The 13,684-nt window shown below is 37.9% G+C and overlaps 1 protein-coding gene across 1 annotated transcript in view; it reads left to right on the top strand.

Annotated features, from left to right (window-relative positions):
• Positions 1-13,684, top strand: part of HPSE2 (heparanase 2 (inactive)) — a 700,195-nt gene that overhangs the window by 306,328 nt on the left and 380,183 nt on the right. The gene's annotated exons all lie outside the window — the stretch shown is intronic.

Genomic DNA, 13,684 nt, shown 5'->3' with positions numbered 1-13,684 from the left:
TTCTGTGAAATTTAGTTTATTTCCCATAGTTAAGAGTCTTTCATGGTTTGTCTCCCTCTCTGATTTCTTCCCATTCAGTTTTCCCTGCCTTCCCCTATGGTCCTCTGCACTATTCCTTATGTTCCACATATGAATGTAACTATATGATAATTGTCTTTCTCTGATTGACTTATTTCACTTAGCATAATCCCCTCCAGTTCATCCATGTTGATGCAAATAGTACATATTCATCCTTTCTGATGGCTGTGTAATATTCTATTGTATATATGAACCACATCTTCTTAATCCATTTATCTGTTGATGGACATCTAGACTCTTTCCATCATTTGGCTATTGTGGACTTCACTGCTATGAACATTGGGGTACACATGCCCTTTCTTTTCACTCCATCTGTATCTTTGGGGTAAATACCTAGTAATCCAATTGCTGGGTCGTAGGGTAGTTCTATTTTTTAACATTGTGAGGAACCTCCATACTGTTTTCCAGAGTGGCTGCACCAGCTTGCATTCCCACCAACAGTGTAAGAGGATTCCCCTCTCTCCACATCTTTTTTTTTTTTTTTAAAGATTTTATTTATTTATTTATTTGACAGAGAGAGATCACAAGCAGGCAGAGAGAGAGAGAAGGAAGCAGGCTCTCGGCCGAGCAGAGAGCCGGATGCGGGGCTCGATCCCAGAACCCTGGGATCATGACCTGAGCCAAAGGCAGCAGCTTAACCCACTGAGCCACCCAGGCGCCCCTCCTCTCTCCACATCTTTGCCAACATTTGTTGTTTCCTGACTTGTTGATTTTTATCATTCTAACCGGTGAAAGGTGGTAGGTATCTCATTGGGTTTTTTTTTTTTAAAGATTTTATTTATTTGACAGAGAGAAATCACAAGTAGATGGAGAGGCAGACAGAGAGAGAGAGAGGGAAGCAGGCTCCCTGCTGAGCAGAGAGCCCGATGCGGGACTCGATCCCAGGACCCTGAGATCATGACCTGAGCCAAAGGCAGCAGCCTAACCCACTGAGCCACCCAGGCGCCCTCATTGGGGTTTTGATTTGTATTTCATTGACTTTTTTTGTCTTACTGCTATTAACAAATTTTTCTTTATGACTATATCTTGCAAATTTAATTACAATATGTCTTGGTATGGGCTTGCTTTTGTTGATTTTGATGGGAGTTCTCTGTGTCTTCCTCATCTAGATGTCTGTTTCCTACTCCAGATTAGCAATGTTTTCAGCTATTATTTCTTCAAATAAATTTTCTGCCTGCTTTTCTCTCTCCTCTTCTGGGACTCCTATAATATGAATGTTATTATGTTTGATGGAGTCACTGAGTTCCCTAAGTCTATTCTCATTTTGCATAATTCTTCTTTCTCTCTTTTGGTCAGCTTCATTGCTTTCCATTACTCTGTCTTTTAGGTCATTAATTCCTTTCTCTGCTTCTTCCAGTCTGCTGTTCATTGCATCAAGTTTCTTTCTGATCTTGTTTGTTGCACTCATCTCTGATTGATTCTTTTTTTTAACTCTTTTGTCTCTCTGGTAAGGGTCTCACTGATATCTTTCATGCTTTTCTCAAGACCAATGAGTATCCTTATGACTGTTTTTTAAATTGTCCATCAGACATATTACTTATTTTTGTGTTTTTGTTTTGTTTTGTTTTGTTTTTTACTTTTACTTAGATCTCTGACTATGGCCTTATCTTCTTTTATTTGGGATAAATTCCTCTGTCTTCTCATTCTGTTTAAGTCTCTGCCTGCTTCTCTGTGTTAGAAAAGTGAGTTATGTCTGATACTCTTGAAAGTAAAGGCCTTATGATGAAGACGTCAGTGCCCAGGACCTTGCACTTAAGGGAGTGCCTTTGGTGTGTGCAGTGTGCATTCTGGTGGTGCGTTCTGGAGTCTATCCTTCAGGTCAGTCATCTGCAGAAGCTCTCTTTGCCTGCTTTGAACAGTGTTTGGTCCCTGGCCTGATTATGGTGAGTTTTAACTAGATGAGTCCTGGTCTACTTCTGAAATGAGACCTATTACTACCTGCATCAGAACTGAGGCCATGTAAAACTCTGTGTTTGGGAGACATGGTGTGCGTAGGAGTTTGTACTTGACTTCTGGTGGAAGGGCCTGCTATCCTGGGAGTGAAGTAGGCATGACTGTAAAGGGCCATTCTAGCAGAGTGCAGGGGATGGGGTTTAGTGTAAACAAGTTAGGTAGCCAGTGTCTGTCCTGTGCTGCTTCCTGCTTGTATTTATGCTGAGGAGTATGGGAGCAAGTGGTGCCATCCAGCTCCTTTGTTCTGGAGATGTCTGTCCCTAAATGCTGACTCTCAGGGGCATGCACTGGGAAGAGCAAATTATCTCCCCACTTTGTGCTTTAGGGGCTCTTCAGATCACTTTTACATCACTGAATGTCCCACAGACTGTTTTCCTGCCTTGTCTCCAAAGAGCAGCACAGTGCCCTCCAGACTCTAACCCAGCCAAGCTTCCTGACCTTTAAAACTCCAGGCTATAAGCCATGCTGATTGCAAGGACTCATAAAATTTACCTTTGTTCATTTTCCAAGCCAGTGGCTATGGGTAAATTTCTTGTGTGTCCCCTTGTGCTTGTCTCTCTCTTACCTTTCTTCATGACCATGACTCCCTCCCCTCCTCAGCAGCCAGGATCAGGTTCTCCCCTCAACCACATCTCTGCACTCCCTTCCTTCTTTGATGTGGTCTCTTCTCTCCCTTCGTTGTGGAGTTCTGTCAGTCTTCAGATTGATTTCTGGGGTATTTAGAATGATTTAATAGTTATCTAGTTGTGTTTGTGGGATAAGACAAGCCTACGGTCCTCCTACTCAACTGCTATTCCTGTCTCTGTTATTTTTTTCTTCAAACAAAATTTTTGCCCCATTTTCTCTCTCTTCTTGTGGGATTCCTATAATGTGAATGTTATAATATGTAAATATCATTGATTGAGTTGCTGAGTTCACTAACTCTATTCTCAGTTTGCATATTTTTTTTTCTATTACCTGCTCATCTTAATTACTTTCCTTTACTCTGTCCTCCAAAGCACCAGCTTGTTCTTTTACTTCCTCTAGTTTACCATTTATTCAATCTAGTATGGTTTTAGTTTTGTTTATTGTATTCTTCCTCTCTGATTGGTTCTTTTTTATCTCTTTGTTAAGGGTCTCATTCATGTCTTCATCTCTTTTCTTAAGTTCAATGAATATCTTTATGAATCATTATTTGTATTGTCTATCAGGCAATATTACTTATTGGTCTCTTGCTGTGATTTTGTCCTGTTCTTTCATTTGTGACGTATTCCTGTTTCCTCATTTTGTCTGTCTCTCTGTTTCTCTGTGTTAGGAGAGTCAGCTGTGTCTCTTGCCCTTGAAAATAGTGACCTTATGAAAAGAAGTTCTGCCCGGCATTTGTAATGTCCCCTGTTTGCTGGAAACTGAAACTTCAGGGATGTCTTATATGTGTATTGCATGCAAACTTTGTTGTGGCTAAACCACTTTTGCCTTCAGTCTAGTCATCTACTGTGGCTATCTTTCCTGTTTGTTGGCAGCGTTTGGTCCTTTTGTGTTTAGTGGCCCAGTTAATGGACCAGTCTGGGGCTGCCTTGGGCTTTAGTTGAGTCAGAGCAGGTGTTTTCCAGAAGTGCAGTAGCACCAAACTGCCAGCTGCTTTCTGTGTTGTCTCCTGAGTAGCTTTTATTGGTAGGCTAGGCCTGCAGTTAGACCAACTGTCTGCCCCCAACCCGCTCCAGGGCTGCATTCTGACTGATGGATGTGGTTATCTTTCCCTCTTCCCAGGGAAGGACTCACTTTGGTGAGGTGCTGGCTTCTGTTGGGGCTGCTTGCACACTATCAGGCTTATGGCCCAGGTTTGAATGAGCTCTAACCAAGAGAGTATTGGAGGGAGCAGATCTGGAATGTGCATAGGGTAGGTGAGGTGGTGTGTGGTGTTACCAAGGTTTGTGTGCCTCAGGTCCTCTGCAGGAGGGGTCCTGTAGCACCAGAACTGAGGCAGGCCTGTCTGGAAGGGGCAGATCCACAGAAGCCAGCATGAGGGGATAGCAGTGGGGTAGGCTGTGACGGGGTAGGGCACAGTGTAAGCAAGCTAGGTAGTGAATGTTGGTACTACACTGTTTCCTGCAGATGGCCCTGTGTTTATGTTGGTGGAGGGGGAGGGAAATTGTGTCCACGAGCTCCTATTTTCCTAGAGGAGTCTCCCAATGACCCCTGTCCTTCTGGGATATAGTCTTTGATTCATAAATAACTTTCTTTCCATATGCCCCAAGCATTTTTCCAACTGCTTCTTTTATATTGTATCTCCACAGGCTGTTCATTGTGCTGTCTCTTTAACGGTAGGGACTCTTACCCTCCCATCTTTCGTAGGGTCAAACCTGCTGAGTTTTAAAATTCTAGGCTTTCAGTCCTGTTGGTTGTAAGAAATCACAAAATTTCATCCCCCTGGTTTTCAAAGCCAAATGTTATGGGGATTTTTCTTCCCCATGTGGGCTTCCCAGTATGATAATCTGTTTCTCTCCCTTCTCTCCACTGGTGGGTCCTTCCTTCTCCCAGACAGTCCATGTTCCATTTAGCTCCTCACTGCATCTTTGCCCTTTCTACACATTTTTTTTTTTTTGTGGCCTCTCTTCTACATATAGTTGTAGAGTTTGTTTTGAGAGTCTTTGGGTCATTTTCTGGGGTATTTAGGATGATTTGATAGTTATCTAACATGATATGTTATATCATGGGACAGGGTGAGCTTGGGGACCTCCTACTCTGCCATCTTCCCAGGAATCACATAATTAGATTTTAATAGCATTGTTTTGCTTTCTGTTTGTAAATGTGTTTACAGAGCAGTATATTATAGTGGTTAGGCAGACAAGCTTTGTAGTTACTTAGCTTGGATTAAAAATACCAGTTCTGCTACCTACTGGCTATGAGGTCTTGGGTAGGCTACTTAACTTCTCTGTGTCCCTTTGCTCTCAAATTAAATGGATCTAATGAAGGTGCTTTCTTAAAATAATAGAAAGCACTAACAAGTACCCAATAAATGTTAGCTATTATACTTATTTTTGGCAAGTGATAATACTTTCCCATTGCAGTAGGAAATTAATTTTATGTTAAAATTTAAGAATTAAAAAAGTGGTCAATATAGAGAAAATATTAAGTAAATACTAATGTAAGTAATTGGAGATTATAACTAAAATCTTGAAGGTGAATGAATCAACTTGGAAAGTAGTGTGCTAGAGTATTAGTTATAAGTGAGTTAACCAGTTCTGGTTGAGCCACCAAGAGGCAGTGACTCCCAAATCAAATGTTCTTCCAAAGTTTGTGACCAGTGGACTTAATATATAGCCTGGCACTTAATAAGAACTCTATAAATATTTATTGAGTAATGAATGATTGCAGATAACTGTACATAGACTAATAGAATTTTCTTGGCTGAAATTCAACTTTTCTATTTTACTTTCTGAAGGAAATGTTGAACCTATTTTTAGCACCTTGTAGCCCATCTCTAAGCAGACTAAGGGTAGATTTTTGTTTTTTTTTTTAATAATAAAATGGCAAACTTTCCAGCTGTACATTAATATTTAAAGCATATGGATTTTCTTGCAAACAATAGCCATAGAATATCTTTACTGCAGGCTCTCACTAGAGAGCTTTGTCCTGAAATTGCTGGCATAATTTTAGCTGAAATCATTAAGATTTGAAGAAGATGGGCCAAAGGACATGCTTTGCCTTTCTATGAATTTCAGGTTCTAGTCTCAGACCAGATAAAACCAACAGATGAATATTTATCTGAATCTCATTCCTTATTATTCTGAATATATGTTTCATTGAGGTTTTGTTGTTGTTGTTGTTGTTATACCTCTGGAGTTAATTGGACATGGTTTTATTATAGGGAATGCTATTGAATATTTTATAAAACCATTCCCCAAAACACCATTTCACTGTGAAATATCTATTACATAAGAATTTATTATATAAATTCCCCTTAGAAGATAGATTACTATCCTTCCTTTTATTATAAAATAAAATTCATTTGGAGACTCATTGAGTTTCTTTTTTACTTTTTAAGTGATGGGAATCTTGGAACTAAAATTAATATTCTTTTACAGAAACATAGATTAGATTTTTAAGGAACTACATGCTTCCTATCACTATGACTTCTATTTAAAAATTTTATTTTAATAAAATATTTCATAGGTGTCTTATTATAAGCCATCTGTATTCCTATTTGGAAGCAGAAAGTACAAGGAGGCAGTTTAGGTGGTGATAAAAAGTATACATGGTCAAGTTGTCCGTGTTCAGATGGTGGCTCCTTTGTGTTCAGCCGTGTTATTTTATCAGTCACTTAATCTTTCTGTGCCTCATTTTCTCATCAGTTGAGTGGGAATAATAACAGATAACATCTCATAAGTTTGTTGAGATGATTAAATGAATTAGTATAGTGCCTGGCAAATCATAACTGAAAACAAATGCTAGCTGTTTTTCATAAGCAGGAAGTGTGATAAATTAAATGCACAGTATTTAATCATTATGAAAAGTAAACTGATAAAGAATTGAAATAGTCAAAAATTAAATGTGCAATTTTTTTTCACTCCCAAAACCAGAGTAACAATTATTTGTAGGATTGTGATTTGCCAAAGCGGATATGCAGTAAGTGAGGGTATTTTGGGAATAATTTTCACTCAACTTTTAATTTATTCAATGTTTCAAAATGTTCATATTCCACATGTTGCTCTGGGCCCTGGTGATTCAGAAATAGAGTCCTAACCCATTGGAAATTAACATCTAGGTTTAAGAAGGTATTAAGGGAAGAAGGCCAATTGCAAGGGTAAAATAGAATCTGTAGCACAGAAGATAACATGTAATAATTACAAAGGAAAGTATTTGAGTTCTGATTTTTAAAATTAGAACATCTGGGGCTCCTGGATGGCTCAGTTGGTTAAGCAACTGCCTTTGGCTCAGGTCATGATCCTGGAGTCCCAGGATCGAGTCCTGCATCAGACTCCCTGCTTAGTAGGGAGACTGCTTCTCCCTCTGACCCTACCCCTTCTCATGCTCTCTCTCTCTCCCATTTTCTCTCTCTCAAATAAATAAATAAAATCTTAAAAGAAAATAATTTGAAATTAGAACATCCACTTTCAGCCAAGAGAAATAATTAGGAACCAGAATTATGCTCTTGACTTTAACAACTAAAAATCTGGACAAAATATAGATAGGTTTATGATCTTAAACAACAGGCAGCAGAGGACTGTGATCACTGAGACAAGGGAAACAAGTATCTTCAACTTATTGCCTGGAAGTAGTTTTGAGGTCACAGCCCATGTATAAGATACTACAGGAGTGTATAGTAAAGAGATCTATTTTTTTCCCCTGGGAATAATAGAAGGTCTTCTTGAGGCAGTGATATTTATTCCAAGACCTAAGAGATTAATTTATTCATTCAACACATATTTACTAAGCATCTATCATGTGCATAGTTCTGGGTGTTAGGTGGCAGGCTGAACAAAACACAAGGTAAGAAGCTTGTTCTTGTGGACTTTTTTCCTGGTGGATAAATAAGAAATAAGTAGGTCAGGTTGGTTAAGGGTGATGAAATATTCCAAACTGAAGAAGGAGAAGGTTCAATGATCCAGAAGTGAGAAAGATCCTAGTATGTCTAAGCAAATAAGCATTTAGTTTGATTATAATGGAAAAAGAGGTAGTTGACAGGTGAGAAGCTAGGATGACGCTAGAGAGTGATGCAGGGATCAGAGAATGCAGAGGATTGTGGGTCATGTTAAGAATGATGCTTTATCCCAGCAATAATGGAAACCACTGCTGGTTTTTTTAAGCAAAGAAGAGATTGAATCAATTTTGTATTATTAAAAGATCATCCTGCTCTAAGTCAAGAATGAATTGGAATGGGTAAGTGGCAGGGAGATCAATTAGGAGATTAATGCAGATGCCCCATGAATAAATGGAGTCTCATTACAGTATGAGAGTGGGAGGGAAAGAAGTAGATGAGTGAGATGGATGTCTGGAGAGCTAGGAAAGGAGAGAGTGAGAAAGAGATGATTTCTCTATTTCTGTCTTCAGCAACTGGAAGAATGCTTTAGTCCTTTACTGAAGAGACAGTTCTGAAGAAGAAATATATTTGAGGGATGGCAAGATAAGTTCAACTTTTGACATTGCATTTGAGATGCCAATGGAATATCCACGTGGAGTTGTTAAGGTAATGAATACACATTTCTGGAGCTCAGGTGCTAGCAAGATATGGGAGGTTACTGCATGTAAATAGTAATGGGAGTCATGGTTGTTGGTAAAAGTAGCCCTTTTTCCCACGATGTGCCTGAGCATTTTCTGTTTACTTTTGTTCTTGTTTACTTCTCTCTGTGTTTAGTAGTTGTTTTAAGGTGTTCTACACACATCTGTTTCCTTAGTCCTTGATTTCCTCTAGAGTACTTCTTCCTTGCTTCTGATATAAACTTTTATAAATAATGCATGTACTGTGAACATTTTAAATAGACACATCAGGAAGAATTATTCCTGTTCCAATCGGTGACTGTTAAGGACCCACATTTCTTTCTAACAGGTATATCATTCCACATTTGAGGCAGTAGATTTCTTAGGAATTACAGAAATTTTGAAGGTTTTTTTCCTTCTACCATGATGTGTATCCTGGCAAAATAAATACACATCCCCTTATTGATTCAGGCAGCCAGGAATGTAGAGCTCTGGGAAATCCCTGAAGTAATGAGCTCTGTGGTGTAAAGACCCATGTGAATCATTTTCAGGCACAAGTTGATTGAGCTTGTCCCCAAATTGGCAATGGCTTTATGGAGCAAACATCTGTGGCCTGGTGGACCTCAATAAAATAGATGTACAGCTGATGATTGTTGAGTTAATAGTGAAGAACAATAGTAGCTCCGTATGTGTGCATGCCTGTGTGTGTGCACACGCAGGCGCACGTATGTGTCTGTATGTGTGTGTAAGATGCATTTCTGCAGAATTCTATTATTCTGTTCCAACAAGGAACATGAGTTTTACATTATGGTTGTTTGCCTTCCTGTACACGATTTTGCCTTCAGTCTTTCTCTTGCTGAAGCTGTAGTGCTGGGCTACTCTGATGTTTCTTCAGTGCAGCTGGAGGCATGTCTTTTGGCAAGGTTCTATGTTTATTATAATCTCTGTGATGTGCAAAAGTAAATTTCTTCTTTAACTTTCTCTTTAAATACTTAGAATTATGAATGTGGTTTTAATTAAGGATTTCAAATAGAAACATTTCCTTTTTCTTAGGATGGTTTTCAGTTAGAATATTTTAGGGGTTTGAGAAATACCAGATCCCTAATTCACAAAGTGAAGGAAAAAAAAAAAAAAAGAAAAGAAAAGAAAAGAAAAAGAAAAAAAACCCATACCCCTCCCCCCAAAAAAATCATCAGTTGCTTTAAGCTGCTATGGTGTGACTAAGGTTATAAGGCATGGATTTGGGTCACAGTCACAACTAAGTAACGTTTTTGCCCCTGTAAATGTCTACAACCTATTGACAGATTTGGGAAATCTTCCCTGCATAAATATGGTGACTGTTTTTCCTTTATATAAACTCATGTTTGTTAGGCCTAAGTCTTTCGCCAGGTCTGACTTTTCAGATCAGGTATTGTGTTTTCTTCTCACAGGCTCATGATCTTGGCAGTCATTTAGCATTTGTGAACCTTAGGAGCTTCATATGTATAAATCTCGTGTTCTGCTCTTACCAGATACAAAATGAATATTCAAAATTAAATAACTCTATATGCTGTGCTTCCTTTTGATTATTAAATCTATTTATTTATCTATCTATCTATCTACCTATCTATCTATAAACGTGCATGTAATTCCATGGAAATAAGATACAGAGCTATTATAGAACCTGAATAACAATTGTTACCTCTAGGGATTGGGTAGAGGTAACAGGGAGACTTTATCTTTTCACTATATATCCTTTGTACCATTGATTTTTTCCCCCCATGTTCAAGTATCACTTTTTATAAAAACAGCAAAGCAAAATCAGTATGAATACAAGCTCCTGTCTTGTGAATTGTGAGAAGAATGTTCTGTTCTTAGAGTTTGCCTTTTCAGATATTCCTAAGTTTGCCTTTCCAGTCCTAAGTGGTCGATCCTCTTTACTGTCATCAGAAAGTCTACCATGCTAGGTAAGGATTTGTACTCTGCTATTGTTGCTACTCTCATTATCCCATAGTTTTCTCATTTATTCAGGGTAGCTTATAGGACCCACTGTTCCTGCCCAGAAACATAACTTTATTTGCTTCCAGATTTGGGCCTCCTCCCTTTTCTCCCCACAGTCTCATGGCTTCAGCACAGGCTGTGAGCAGCTGCTCAGGAAGAACACAGAAAGAATGATGAAGTCATAGAATTGCTAGTATTTTCAGGAGGTCTACTCATTCAGGAAGCTGTCAGCTCTGTTTTTATGGGTAGGGATTCCACAGCTTCCCTGGGTAGATCCAGTCCAGTTGGGTCCTTCTTTCTTATGTTCTTAGTATAAAATTTCCCTCAATGACTTGGATGAAGATAGAGAGTGTATGTGTGCCATGAAGGTGATAAAATCAGGATCTAAAAATATCTGAATAGTCTGCAACTAAATATAGCAAGATGGACTTAAGTATACATATAGCCAAATTATTTATCACTTAATGGGAAGAGATGTTTGAGAATCAGTCTGTATGAAAAATAGGATTTTAGGTGAAAGTGATGGGGTACCAAAAATGCTAATGCCTAGGCTGGTAAAGTAAGAAAAGTACCTAGGATGAGAACTGTGACAATCTCTTCTATCAGATCAGATGCTTTTTGCATCAGCTTCTTATTATTGAGAGGAACAGTAACAAATTGCATTTGTAGCAGAGTGACAAAAATGGAGAAGAACCTGAATCGTTTATAATGCTTAATTATAACTAGCATTTGTTTACCAGTTTCTATGTATCCAAAATTCTGTTAAGAACTTGCATTAGCTTTTGCTGCATTATCGCTTCTCGGCCTTTTGGCTAAGATCAAGTGTAACTGTAGTAGATTAGATTGTTGTTTCATAAATACTCATTCCGCCCTCTTCCAAATCCATTAGGAGGATAAATTTGCTTCCCTTCTTCTTGACTTTGGATTTGGGTACATGATTTTCTTTGACCAATGGTCATCTAGTACATGTGACAGGCAAAAGCATGTATTTTCTTAGTTGGGTTTGCCCTCTTAGACTCCTGCTTGTTACCGTGTAATGAACATGCCTTGGGTAGTTGCCGGTCTAAGGAGGATAGGACTTATTTGGAGCAGGCTCATACCCAATATGCAGTTTTTGGAACAAATCACAGCCAAGACCAGCATAGACCAGCTGAACTCCAGTCAACCTATAGACAAGAGAGCTAGAAATAAATGCTTGTTGTATGCTATTAAGTTTTGATGTGGTTTGTTATGCAGCATTATTGTGGCAATAGGTGATCAGCACTATAACAGACAAGCTCAAAGTCTCAATGGCTTACACACAAAAAAAATTTTTCCCTGGTCAAAGGCTATGAAACAGTTGTGGTTCTACTAGACTTGGCTGAGATAGGTGAGGCTTGGCTTCTGACTGCAGGTTGGGTTCAAGTTTGTTGTGTGTGTTTTCTTAGTTTTCTTGGATAAGTGACTCCCTGGGGGGCATATTCTTCATATAGAAGGTCATCAGAGCACAATAAAGCAAGCAGACCATGCAAGCATGTTTAAAGTTCTGATGATGTCACTTCTGCTAACATTACATTGGCTAAAGCAAATCATTTGGCTAAACCCATTATCAGTGGGACAAGGAAGTATGCTCCACTATAATGGTAATCCCTGCACACACGGAAAAGAGCATGAATATACTTTGAACACAGGGACAGAGTGTATGAAATTTGGGAACAATGATTGTCCAATCTACCCTAGTGCTTGATACATAATTTATTTCAATCTTTATGACAGTATGGTGGAATCAGTACTATTCCCATTTATCTTTCACAAATGGGGAAATTGAGATACAAAAATGGTATTAAGTATTCAAATATCACACAGTCAGTAGGTTGTGGTTATGGGATTTGAACCTTTGGAGTATGATGCCAAAGACTGTATTCTTTACTACTATAATTTACCTCTTCCCGAACATGTTATATAAGCAACATCTAAAAAAATTAGAGCTGCTCTGCTTGGAGAGGAGAAGCCATGTGTTCACCATCTTCCTAACTCTGAAGGGTTATCATATGGAAGGGGGAGATAAGAAACATTTTATGTTTTGTTAAAATGTAGTACTCTTGGTAGGGATAGTGGGTAGAGAGATCAAAAGGACATAAAGTTTGACACAATTAAAGAAATCCTTTTTAACAGTCAAGTTCTCAAAGAGGGAATGTATCCAAGTGAATACCTAGGTTACCACAAGGCAAGGATGTTATACAGAAGATTCCAGTATGATATGGAGAATCAGTTTAGCTTGAGAGAGAATTAAAAGTTTAGGGGTACTTTCAGCCAAAAAATTCTATAATCCTATAAAATATAAATTGTTCTAAAAATAGACACTCATTCTCAATTAGTTAAAATGTAACCAGTAGTAATAAATCAGAGATTACTTTTTTTTAAATTTATTTTTTATTTATTTTCAGCATAACAGTTTTCTGATGTTTCAAATGACTAGACATTTTTTAGAGATAGCTAATAATTAAGAATTTTATGTCATGCTCTGAGTCAGCTTTTCCCCATTCTATAATATTCCAGATGTGGGCAAGAGAGAATTTAGACATGGGTTATTTATGACCATGAGGTGTAAAGATAATCATTAAACTTCATTTTATCAAAGTCACTAACTTACCTCCTTCTCCCACCTTGGAGCTAAGTTTCTTCTTACACTATGTCAAATGGGTGATGTTAGATTACATATACTCTCAAAATTTTCAACTGGTCTCTGATAGTTAGTAATTCTACATATTAAGTATGAAGAATTTAAGGATTATTATTTGCTTATTTTATTTATTTTTAATTTTTAATTTGCTTATTTTAAAAATAAAAGTAATCTGGTGCATACAAAATTTATACTGTTGTTCTTTTTTTTTTTTTAAAGAATAACCCTATTTATACCCAGGCATCTAGGAGAAGATAAAGTATGCAAACAAAATGTGATTTTTTGTCTTTCTAGGTGATACACAGCAATCTATCTTTTCTCCTTTTCTTCTCTTTTCTGCTCATCTCTCTTCTCATTGGATTTTGTGACAAACTTTTAATTTTAAAGTTGATAATTAAAATTTAAAACTCACAATAAAGATAGTGTTTAAAGTTTCCACTATCAGGGCACCTGGGTGGCTCAGGGGGTTAAGCCTCTGCCTTTGGCTCAGGTCATGATCCCAGGGTCCTGGGATTGAGCCCCACATCAGGTTCTCTGCTCAGCAGGGAGCCTGCTTTCTCCTCTCTCTCTACCTGCCTCTCTGCCTACTTGTGATCTCTGTCTGACAAATAAATAAATAAAATTTTTAAAAAAATAAGTAAAAAATAAATAAAAAAATGTTTCCACTATCTGCTTCAACTTTAAAAGAATATTTTTAACAATAAAATATGATAAAATGTGTCTGATAGAAAGTCACAAATTCTTATGGAATTCTTTCCCAGAAGAATGTTCTGTGATTTGATGAACTATAATTTGTTGATCAGGTTGCATGCTCATGTCCTCCTGGGTTGATGC

The sequence above is a fragment of the Neovison vison genome, chromosome 2 (genome assembly GCF_020171115.1).
Source record: "Neovison vison isolate M4711 chromosome 2, ASM_NN_V1, whole genome shotgun sequence".
Lineage (NCBI taxonomy): Eukaryota > Metazoa > Chordata > Mammalia > Carnivora > Mustelidae > Neogale > Neogale vison.
Note: the sequence above shows the minus strand (reverse complement) of the source record. Positions and strands in the feature narration are given on the sequence as shown.